The 12,929-nt window shown below is 56.0% G+C and overlaps 1 protein-coding gene across 1 annotated transcript in view; it reads left to right on the plus strand.

Moving 5' to 3' along the window:
• Positions 1 to 12,929, plus strand: part of TMEM145 (transmembrane protein 145) — a 222,693-nt gene that overhangs the window by 455 nt on the left and 209,309 nt on the right. The window lies entirely within an intron of this gene.

The raw sequence follows: 12,929 nt of genomic DNA on the forward strand, positions 1-12,929 counted from the left end.
GAGAGGGGGTATGTACTATATGCAGGGAGAGGGGGGTATGTACTATATACAGGGAGAGGGGGTATGTACTATATACAGGGAGAGGGGGGTATGTACTATATGCAGGGAGAGGGGGTATGTACAATATACAGGGATAGGGGGTATGTACTATATACAGGGAGAGGGGGGTATGTACTATATACAGGGAGAGGGGGTATGTACTATATGCAGGGAGAGGGGGTATGTACTATATACAGGGAGATGGGGGTATGTACTATATGCAGGGAGAGGGGGGTATGTACTATATACAGGGAGAGGGGGGTATGTACTATATGCAGGGAGAGGGGGGTATGTACTATATGCAGGGAGAGGGGGTATGTACTATATGCAGGGAGAGGGGGTATGTACTATATGCAGGGAGAGGGGGTATGTACCATATGCAGGGAGAGGGGGGTATGTACTATATACAGGGAGAGGGGGTATGTACTATATACAGGGAGAGGGGGGTATGTACTATATGCAGGGAGAGGGGGTATGTACAATATACAGGGATAGGGGGTATGTACTATATACAGGGAGAGGGGGGTATGTACTATATACAGGGAGAGGGGGTATGTACTATATGCAGGGAGAGGGGTATGTACTATATACAGGGAGAGGGGGGTATGTACTATATACAGGGAGAGGGGGGTATGTACTATATACAGGGAGAGGAGGTATGTACTATATACAGAGAGAGGGGGTTATGTACTATATACAGGGAGAGGGGGTATGTACTATATACAGGGAGAGGGTGGTATGTACTATATAAAGAGAGAAGGGACATCTACTATATATAGGGAGAAGGGGTCATGTACTATATACAGGGAGAAGGGTATGTATTATATACAGGGAGAAGGGGGTATGCACTATATACAGGGAGAAGGGCGTATATATTATATACAGAGAGCAGGGGGTATATATTATATACAGAGAGAAGGGGGTATATATTATATACAGGGAGCAGGGGCGTATATATTATATACAGAGAGCAGGGGGGTAAATATTATATACAGAGAGCAGGGGGTATATCATATACAGAGAGATGGGGAGTATATATTGTATACAGAGAGAAGGGGGTATATACTATATACAGAGAGCAGGGGGGTGTATACTATATACAGAGAGAAGGGGGCATATACAATATATACAGAGAGCAGGAGCGTATATATTATATACAGAGAGAATGGGGTATATACTTTATACATAGAGCAGGGGGTATATATTATATACAGAGAGCAGGGGGTATATATTATATACAGAGAGCAGGGGATATATCATACAGAGAGAAGGGGAGTATATATTATATACCGAGAGATGGGGGTATGTACTATATACAGAGAGCAGGGGGGTGTATACTATATACAGAGAGAAAGGGGTATATACTATATACAGAGAGAAGGGGAGTATATATTGTATACAGAGAGAAGGGAGTATATACTATATACAGAGAGCTGGGGGGTATATACTATATACAGAGAGAAGGGAGTATATATACTATATACAGAGAGAAGGGCGGTATATATTGTATACAGAGAGAAGGGAGTATATACTATATACAGAGAGCTGGTGGGTATATACTATATACAGAGAGAAGGGAGTATATATAATATATACAGAGAGCTGGGGGGTATATACTATATACAGAGAGAAGGGAGTATATATACTATATACAGAGAGAGGGGGATTATATATTGTATACAGAGAGAAGGGGAGTATATATACTATATACAGAGAGCTGGGGGGTATATACTATATACAGAGAGAAGGGGAGTATATATACTATATACAGAGAGAAGGGGAGTATATATACTATATACAGAGAGAAGGGGAGTATATATACTATATACAGAGAGAAGGGGAGTATATATACTATATACAGAGAGAAGGGGAGTATATATACTATATACAGAGAGAAGGGGAGTATATATACTATATACACACAGAAAGGGCTTCGGTCCCGCTGCGCTGTGTAACCGTTGAGGGTCCTCTCTGACGGCGCTCTGTCACGAGTGCTCGCCACAAACACGGCGGGACCGCGAGGCCGAGGAGGGGCCACTGATAGCCACCGCGCAGCCACGTCCGGAGTGCTAGTCGGGTAGCCGGGTCAGGGGAGGAGAGGTCAGAGGGGTCTCGGTACTTGCCGTGGTCAGGGAGAGGAGAGATCGGATAGTCGTTGGTGCGGTGCCAGAGTCCAGGGTTCGATAGAGAAGAGTAGTCGAGTCCGCAGCTGTGGTCCAGGGGTCAGAGAGGTCGGGAGTCCGGGTGCAAGTTGTGGTCAAAAATACGAGGAACAACAAGGGAACAGGAAGCTGGAGGTGAGCACACACCGGAACAGGAAGCTGGAGGTGAGCACACAAGGGAACAGGAAGCTGGAGGTGAGCACACACGGGAACAGGAAGCTGGAGGTGAGCACACACGGGAACAGGAAGCTGGAGGTGAGCACACACGGGAACAGGAAGCTGGAGGTGAGCGCACACGGGAACAGGAAGCTGGAGGTGAGCGCACACGGGAACAGGAAGCTGGAGGTGAGCGCACAAGGGAACAGGAAGCTGGAGGTGAGCGCACACGGGAACAGGAAGCTGGAGGTGAGCGCACACGGGAACAGGAAGCTGGAGGTGAGCACACACGGGAACAGGAAGCTGGAGGTGAGCACACACGGGTACAGGAAGCTGGAGGTGAGCGCACAAGGGAACAGGAAGCTGGAGGTGAGCGCACAAGGGAACAGGAAGCTGGAGGTGAGCACACAAGGGAACAGGAAGCTGGAGATGAGCACACAAGGGAACAGGAATCTGGAGGTGAGCACACAAGGGAACAGGAAGCTGGAGGTGATCACACACGGGAACAGGAAGCTGGAGGTGAGCGCACACCGGAACAGGAAGCTGGAGGTGAGCACACATGGGAACAGGAAGCTGGAGGTGATCACACACGGGAACAGGAAGCTGGAGGTGAGCGCACACCGGAACAGGAAGCTGGTGGTGAGCACACACGGGAACAGGAAGCTGGAGGTGAGCACACAAGGGAACAGGAAGCTGGAGGTGAGCACACACGGGAACAGGAAGCTGGAGGTGAGCACACACGGGAACAGGAAGCTGGAGGTGAGCACACAAGGGAACAGGAAGCTGGAGGTGAGCACACAAGGGAACAGGAATCTGGAGGTGAGCACACAAGGGAACAGGAAGCTGGAGGTGAGCACACAAGGGAACAGGAATCTGGAGGTGAGCACACAAGGGAACAGGAAGCTGGAGGTGATCACACACGGGAACAGGAAGCTGGTGGTGAGCACACAAGGGAACAGGAAGCTGGAGGTGAGCACACACGGGAACAGGAAGCTGGAGGTGAGCACACACGGGAACAGGAAGCTGGAGGTGAGAACACACGGGAACAGGAAGCTGGAGGTGAGCACATAAGGGAACAGGAAGCTGGAGGTGAGCACACACGGGAACAGGAAGCTGGAGGTGAGCGCACACGGGAACAGGAAGCTGGAGGTGAGCACACACGGGAACAGGAAGCTGGAGGTGAGCACACAAGGGAACAGGAAGCTGGAGGTGAGCACACACGGGAACAGGAAGCTGGAGGTGAGCACACACGGGAACAGGAAGCTGGAGGTGAGCACACAAGGGAACCGGAAGCTGGAGGTGAGCACACAAGGGAACAGGAATCTGGAGGTGAGCACACAAGGGAACAGGAAGCTGGAGGTGATCACACACGGGAACATGAAGCTGGTGGTGAGCACACAAGGGAACAGGAAGCTGGAGGTGAGCACACACGGGAACAGGAAGCTGGAGGTGAGCATACACGGGAACAGGAAGCTGGAGGTGAGAACACACAGGAACAGGAAGCTGGAGGTGAGCACATAAGGGAACAGGAAGCTGGAGGTGATCACACACGGGAACAGGAAGCTGGAGGTGAGCACACACGGGAACAGGAAGCTGGAGGTGAGCACACACGGGAACAGGAAGCTGGAGGTGAGCACACACGGGAACAGGAAGCTGGAGGTGAGCACACACGGGAACAGGAAGCTGGAGGTGAGCACACAAGGGAACAGGAAGCTGGAGGTGAGCATACACGGGAACAGGAAGCCGGAGGTGAGCGCACACCGGAACAGGAAGCTGGAGGTGAGCACACATGGGAACAGGAAGCTGGAGGTGATCACACACGGGAACAGGAAGCTGGAGGTGAGCGCACACCGGAACAGGAAGCTGGTGGTGAGCACACACGGGAACAGGAAGCTGGAGGTGAGCACACAAGGGAACAGGAAGCTGGAGGTGAGCACACACGGGAACAGGAAGCTGGAGGTGAGCACACACGGGAACAGGAAGCTGGAGGTGAGCACACAAGGGAACAGGAAGCTGGAGGTGAGCACACAAGGGAACAGGAATCTGGAGGTGAGCACACAAGGGAACAGGAAGCTGGAGGTGAGCACACAAGGGAACAGGAATCTGGAGGTGAGCACACAAGGGAACAGGAAGCTGGAGGTGATCACACACGGGAACAGGAAGCTGGTGGTGAGCACACAAGGGAACAGGAAGCTGGAGGTGAGCACACACGGGAACAGGAAGCTGGAGGTGAGCACACACGGGAACAGGAAGCTGGAGGTGAGAACACACGGGAACAGGAAGCTGGTGGTGAGCACACAAGGGAACAGGAAGCTGGAGGTGAGCACACACGGGAACAGGAAGCTGGAGGTGAGCATACACGGGAACAGGAAGCTGGAGGTGAGAACACACAGGAACAGGAAGCTGGAGGTGAGCACATAAGGGAACAGGAAGCTGGAGGTGAGCACACACGGGAACAGGAAGCTGGAGGTGAGCACACACGGAAACAGGAAGCTGGAGGGGAGCACACACGGGAACAGGAAGCCGGAGGTGAGCACACACGGGAACAGGAAGCCGGAGGTGAGCACACACGGGAACAGGAAGCTGGAGGTGAGCACACACGGGTACAGGAAGCCGGAGGTGAGCATACAAGGGAACAGGAAGCTGGAGGTGAGAAACACGGGAACAGGAAGCCGGAGGTGAGCACACACGGGAACAGGAAGCTGGAGGTGAGCACACACGGGAACAGGAAGCTGGAGGTGAGCACACACGAGAACAGGAAGCTGGAGGTGAGCACACACGGGAACAGGAAGCCGGAGGTGAGCACACAAGGGAACAAGAAGCTGGAGGTGAGCACACACGGGAAAAGGAAGCTGGAGCTGAGCACACACGGGAACAGGAAGCTGGAGGTGAGCACACACGGGAACAGGAAGCTGGAGGTGAGCACACACGGGAACAGGAAGCTGGAGGTGAGCACACAAAGGAACAGGAAGCTGGAGGTGATCACACACGGGAACAGGAAGCCGGAGGTGAGCACACAAGGGAACAAGAAGCCGAAGGTGAGCACACACGGGAACAGGAAGCTGGAGGTGAGCACACACGGGAACAGGAAGCTGGAGGTGAGCACACACGGGAACAGGAAGCTGGAGGTGAGCACACATGGGAACAGGAAGCTGGAGGTGAGCATACACGGGAACAGGAAGCTGGAGGTGAGCACACATGGGAACAGGAAGCTGGAGGTGAGCACACACGGGAACAGGAAGCTGGAGGTGAGCACCCAATGGAACAGGAAGCTCGAGGTGAGCACACACGGAAACAAGAAGCTGGAGGTGAGCACACACGGGAACAGGAAGCTGGAGGTGAGCACACACGGGAACAGGAAGCTGGAGGTGAGCACACACGGGAACAGGAAGCTGGAGGTGAGCACACACGGGAACAGGAAGCCGGAGGTGAGCACACAAGGGAACAGGAAGCTGGAGGTGAGCACACACGGGAACAGGAAGCCGGAGGTGAGCACACACGGGAACAGGAAGCTGGAGGTGAGCACACACGGGAACAGGAAGCCGGAGGTGAGCACACACGGGAACAGGAAGCCGGAGGTGAGCACACAAGGGAACAGGAAGCTGGAGGTGAGCACACAAAGGAAACAGGAAGCTGGAGGTGAGCACACAAGGGAACAGGAAGCTGGAGGTGAGCACACAAAGGAAACAGGAAGCCGGAGGTGAGGAACAGGAAGCTGGAGGTGAGCACACAAGGGAACAGGAAGCTGGAGGTGAGCACACACGGGAACAGGAAGCTGGAGGTGAGCACACACGGGAACAGGAAGCTGGAGGTGAGCACACAAGGGAACAGGAAGCTGGAGGTGAGCACACACAGGAACATGAAGCTGGAGGTGAGCACACAAGGGAACAGGAAGCTGGAGGTGAGCACACACAGGAACATGAAGCTGGAGGTGAGCACACAAGGGAACAGGAAGCTGGAGGTGAGCACACAAGGGAGCAGGGAGCTGGAGGTGAGCACACAAGGGAACAGGAAGCCGGAGGTGAGCACACAAAGGAAACAGGAAGCCCGAGGTGAGCACACACGGGAACAGGAAGCCGGAGGTGAGCACACACGGGAACAGGAAGCCGGAGGTGAGCACACAATGGAACAGGAAGCTGGAGGTGAGCACACACGGGAACAGGAAGCTGGAGGTGAGCACACACGGGAACAGGAAGCTGGAGGTGAGCACACACGGGAACAGGAAGCTGGAGGTGAGCACACACGGGAACAGGAAGCCGGAGGTGAGCACACAAGGGAACAGGAAGCTGGAGGTGAGCACACACGGGAACAAGAAGCTGGAGGTGAGCACACACGGGAACAAGAAGCTGGAGGTGAGCACACACGGGAACAGGAAGCCGGAGGTGAGAACACACGGGAACAGGAAGCCGGAGGTGAGCACACACGGGAACAGGAAGGTGGAGGTGAGCACACATGGGAACAGGAAGCTGGAGGTGAGCACACACGGGAACAGGAAGCTGGAGGTGAGCACACATGGGAACAGGAAGCTGGAGGTGAGCACACACGGGAACAGGAAGCTGGAGGTGAGCACACATGGGAACAGGAAGCTGGAGGTGAGCACACACGGGAACAGGAAGCCGGAGGTGAGCACACAAGGGAACAGGAAGCTGGAGGTGAGCACACACGGGAACAGGAAGCCGGAGGTGAGCACACACGGGAACAGGAAGCTGGAGGTGAGCACACAAGGGAACAGGAAGCCGGAGGTGAGCACACACGGGAACAGGAAGCCGGAGGTGAGCACACACGGGAACAGGAAGCCGGAGGTGAGCACACAAGGGAACAGGAAGCCGGAGGTGAGCACACACGGGAACAGGAAGCCGAAGGTGAGCACACAAGGGAACAGGAAGCTGGAGGTGAGCACACAAAGGAAACAGGAAGCTGGAGGTGAGCACACAAGGGAACAGGAAGCTGGAGGTGAGCACACAAAGGAAACAGGAAGCCGGAGGTGAGGAACAGGAAGCTGGAGGTGAGCACACACAGGAACAGGAAGCTGGAGGTGAGCACACAAGGGAACAGGAAGCTGGAGGTGAGCACACAAGGGAGCAGGAAGCTGGAGGTGAGCACACAAGGGAACAGGAAGCTGGAGGTGAGCACACAAAGGAAACAGGAAGCCCGAGGTGAGCACACACGGGAACAGGAAGCCGGAGGTGAGCACACACGGGAACAGGAAGCCGGAGGTGAGCACACAATGGAACAGGAAGCTGGAGGTGAGCACACACGGGAACAGGAAGCTGGAGGTGAGCACACACGGGAACAGGAAGCTGGAGGTGAGCACACAAGGGAACAGGAAGCTGGAGGTGAGCACACACGGGAACAGGAAGCTGGAGGTGAGCACACACGAGAACAGGAAGCTGGAGGTGAACACACACGGGAACAGGAAGCCGGAGGTGAACACACACGGGAACAGGAAGCCGGAGGTGAGCACACGGGAACAGGAAGCCGGAGGTGAGCACACATGGGAACAGGAAGCTGGAGGTGAGCACACAAGGGAACAGGAAGCTGGAGGTGAGCACACACGGGAACAGGAAGCTGGAGGTGAGCACACAAGGGAACAGGAAGCTGGAGCTGAGCACACACGGGAACAGGAAGCTGGAGGTGAGCACACACGGGAACGGGAAGCTGGAGGTGAGCACAGATGGGAACAGGAAGCTGGAGGTGAGCACACACGGGAACAGGAAGCTGGAGGTGAGCACACACCTGGGGACAGGAAGCTGGAGGTGAGCACACACGGGAACAGGAAGCTGGAGGTGAGCACACACGGGAACAGGAAGCTGGAGGTGAGCACACACGGGAACAGGAAGCTGGAGGTGAGCACACACGGGAACAGGAAGCTGGAGGTGAGCACACACGGGAACAGGAAGCTGGAGGTGAGCACACAAGGGAACAGGAAGCTGGAGGTGAGCACACACGGGAACAGGAAGCTGGAGGTGAGCACACAAGGGAACAGGAAGCTGGAGGTGAGCACACAAGGGAACAGGAAGCTGGAGGTGAGCACACAAGGGAACAGGAAGCTGGAGGTGAGCACACACGGGAACAGGAAGCTGGTGGTGAGCACACAAGGGAACAGGAAGCTGGAGGTGAGCACACACGGGAACAGGAAGCTGGAGGTGAGCACACACGGGAACAGGAAGCTGGAGGTGAGCACACACGGGAACAGGAAGCTGGAGGTGAGCACATAAGGGAACAGGAAGCTGGAGGTGAGCACAGAAGGGAACAGGAAGCTGGAGTTGAGCACACACGGGAACAGGAAGCCGGAGGTGAGCACACACGGGAACAGGAAGCCGGAGGTGAGCACACAAGGGAACAGGAAGCTGGAGGTGAGCACACACGGGAAAAGGAAGCTGGAGGTGAGCACACAGGGGAACAGGAAGCTGGAGGTGAGCACACAAGGGAACAGGAAGCTGGAGGTGAGCACACAAGGGAACAGGAAGCTGGAGGTGAGCACACAAGTGAACAGGAAGCTGGAGGTGAGCACACACGGGAACAGGAAGCTGGAGGTGAGCACACAAGGGAACAGGAAGCCGGAGGTGAGCACACACGGGAACAGGAAGCCGAAGGTGAGCACACAAGGGAACAGGAAGCTGGAGGTGAGCACACAAAGGAAACAGGAAGCTGGAGGTGAGCACACAAGGGAACAGGAAGCTGGAGGTGAGCACACAAAGGAAACAGGAAGCCGGAGGTGAGGAACAGGAAGCTGGAGGTGAGCACACACAGGAACAGGAAGCTGGAGGTGAGCACACAAGGGAACAGGAAGCTGGAGGTGAGCACACAAGGGAGCAGGAAGCTGGAGGTGAGCACACAAGGGAACAGGAAGCTGGAGGTGAGCACACAAAGGAAACAGGAAGCCAGAGGTGAGCACACACGGGAACAGGAAGCCGGAGGTGAGCACACACGGGAACAGGAAGCCGGAGGTGAGCACACAATGGAACAGGAAGCTGGAGGTGAGCACACACGGGAACAGGAAGCTGGAGGTGAGCACACACGGGAACAGGAAGCTGGAGGTGAGCACACAAGGGAACAGGAAGCTGGAGGTGAGCACACACGGGAACAGGAAGCTGGAGGTGAGCACACACGAGAACAGGAAGCTGGAGGTGAACACACACGGGAACAGGAAGCCGGAGGTGAACACACACGGGAACAGGAAGCCGGAGGTGAGCACACGGGAACAGGAAGCCGGAGGTGAGCACACATGGGAACAGGAAGCTGGAGGTGAGCACACAAGGGAACAGGAAGCTGGAGGTGAGCACACACGGGAACAGGAAGCTGGAGGTGAGCACACAAGGGAACAGGAAGCTGGAGCTGAGCACACACGGGAACAGGAAGCTGGAGGTGAGCACACACGGGAACGGGAAGCTGGAGGTGAGCACAGATGGGAACAGGAAGCTGGAGGTGAGCACACACGGGAACAGGAAGCTGGAGGTGAGCACACACCTGGGGACAGGAAGCTGGAGGTGAGCACACACGGGAACAGGAAGCTGGAGGTGAGCACACACGGGAACAGGAAGCTGGAGGTGAGCACACACGGGAACAGGAAGCTGGAGGTGAGCACACACGGGAACAGGAAGCTGGAGGTGAGCACACACGGGAACAGGAAGCTGGAGGTGAGCACACAAGGGAACAGGAAGCTGGAGGTGAGCACACACGGGAACAGGAAGCTGGAGGTGAGCACACAAGGGAACAGGAAGCTGGAGGTGAGCACACAAGGGAACAGGAAGCTGGAGGTGAGCACACAAGGGAACAGGAAGCTGGAGGTGAGCACACACGGGAACAGGAAGCTGGTGGTGAGCACACAAGGGAACAGGAAGCTGGAGGTGAGCACACACGGGAACAGGAAGCTGGAGGTGAGCACACACGGGAACAGGAAGCTGGAGGTGAGCACACACGGGAACAGGAAGCTGGAGGTGAGCACATAAGGGAACAGGAAGCTGGAGGTGAGCACAGAAGGGAACAGGAAGCCGGAGTTGAGCACACACGGGAACAGGAAGCCGGAGGTGAGCACACACGGGAACAGGAAGCCGGAGGTGAGCACACAAGGGAACAGGAAGCTGGAGGTGAGCACACACGGGAAAAGGAAGCTGGAGGTGAGCACACAGGGGAACAGGAAGCTGGAGGTGAGCACACAAGGGAACAGGAAGCTGGAGGTGAGCACACAAGGGAACAGGAAGCTGGAGGTGAGCACACAAGTGAACAGGAAGCTGGAGGTGAGCACACACGGGAACAGGAAGCTGGAGGTGAGCACACACGGGAACAGGAAGCTGGAGGTGAGCACACACGGGAACAGGAAGCTGGAGGTGAGCACACACGGGAACAGGAAGCTGGAGGTGAGCACACACGGGAACAGGAAGCTGGAGGTGAGCACACACGGGAACAGGAAGCCGGAGGTGAGCACACAAGGGAACAGGAAGCTGGAGGTGAGCACACACGGGAACAAGAAGCTGGAGGTGAGCACACACGGGAACAGGAAGCTGGAGGTGAGCACACACGGGAACAGGAAGCTGGAGGTGAGCACACACGGGAACAGGAAGCTGGAGGTGAGCACACACGGGAACAGGAAGCCGGAGGTGAGCACACAAGGGAACAGGAAGCTGGAGGTGAGCACACAAAGGAAACAGGAAGCCGGAGGTGAGGAACAGGAAGCTGGAGGTGAGCACACAAGGGAACAGGAAGCTGGAGGTGAGCATACACGGGAACAGGAAGCTGGAGGTGAGCACACACGGGAACAGGAAGCTGGAGGTGAGCACACACGGGAACAGGAAGCTGGAGGTGAGCACACACGGGAACAGGAAGCTGGAGGTGAGCACACACGGGAACAGGAAGCTGGAGGTGAGCACACAAAGGAAACAGGAAGCTGGAGGTGAGCACACAGGGGAACAGGAAGCTGGAGGTGAGCACACACAGGAACAGGAAGCTGGAGGTGAGCACACAAGGGAACAGGAAGCTGGAGGTGAGCACACAAGGGAGCAGGAAGCTGGAGGTGAGCACACAAGGGAACAGGAAGCTGGAGGTGAGCACACAAAGGAAACAGGAAGCCCGAGGTGAGCACACACGGGAACAGGAAGCCGGAGGTGAGCACACACGGGAACAGGAAGCCGGAGGTGAGCACACAAGGGAACAGGAAGCTGGAGGTGAGCATACACGGGAACAGGAAGCTGGAGGTGAGCACACACGGGAACAGGAAGCTGGAGGTGAGCACACACGGGAACAGGAAGCTGGAGGTGAGCACACACGGGAACAGGAAGCTGGAGGTGAGCACACACGGGAACAGGAAGCTGGAGGTGAGCACACAAAGGAAACAGGAAGCTGGAGGTGAGCAAACAGGGGAACAGGAAGCTGGAGGTGAGCACACACAGGAACAGGAAGCTGGAGGTGAGCACACAAGGGAACAGGAAGCTGGAGGTGAGCACACAAGGGAGCAGGAAGCTGGAGGTGAGCACACAAGGGAACAGGAAGCTGGAGGTGAGCACACAAAGGAAACAGGAAGCCCGAGGTGAGCACACACGGGAACAGGAAGCCGGAGGTGAGCACACACGGGAACAGGAAGCCGGAGGTGAGCACACAATGGAACAGGAAGCTGGAGGTGAGCACACACGGGAACAGGAAGCTGGAGGTGAGCACACACGGGAACAGGAAGCTGGAGGTGAGCACACAAGGGAACAGGAAGCTGGAGGTGAGCACACACGGGAACAGGAAGCTGGAGGTGAGCACACACGAGAACAGGAAGCTGGAGGTGAACACACACGGGAACAGGAAGCCGGAGGTGAACACACACGGGAACAGGAAGCCGGAGGTGAGCACATGGGCACAGGAAGCCGGAGGTGAGCACACATGGGAACAGGAAGCTGGAGGTGAGCACATAAGGGATCAGGAAGCTGGAGGTGAGCACACACGGGAACAGGAAGCTTGAGGTGAGCACACACGGGAACAGGAAGCTGGAGGTGAGCACACACGGGAACAGGAAGCTGGAGGTGAGCACACACGGGAACAGGAAGCTGGAGGTGAGCACACAAGGGAACAGGAAGCTGGAGGTGAGCACACACGGGAACAGGAAGCTGGAGGTGAGCACACAAGGGAACAGGAAGCTGGAGGTGAGCACACACGGGAACAGGAAGCTGGAGGTGAGCACACACGGGAACGGGAAGCTGGAGGTGAGCACAGACGGGAACAGGAAGCTGGAGGTGAGCACACACGGGAACAGGAAGCTGGAGGTGAGCACACACGGGAACAGGAAGCTGGAGGTGAGCACACACGGGAACAGGAAGCTGGAGGTGAGCACACACGGGAACAGGAAGCTGGAGGTGAGCACACACGGGAACAGGAATCTGGAGGTGAGCACACACGGGAACAGGAAGCTGGAGGTGAGCACACACGGGAACAGGAAGCTGGAGGTGAGCACACAAGGGAACAGGAAGCTGGAGGTGAGCACACACGGGAACAGGAAGCTGGAGGTGAGCACACAAGGGAACAGGAAGCTGGAGGTGAGCACACAAGGGAACAGGAAGCTGGAGGTGAGCACACAAGGGAACAGGAAGCTGG

The sequence above is a fragment of the Ascaphus truei genome, unplaced genomic scaffold, assembly GCF_040206685.1.
Source record: "Ascaphus truei isolate aAscTru1 unplaced genomic scaffold, aAscTru1.hap1 HAP1_SCAFFOLD_458, whole genome shotgun sequence".
In the NCBI taxonomy this organism is placed as follows: domain Eukaryota; kingdom Metazoa; phylum Chordata; class Amphibia; order Anura; family Ascaphidae; genus Ascaphus; species Ascaphus truei.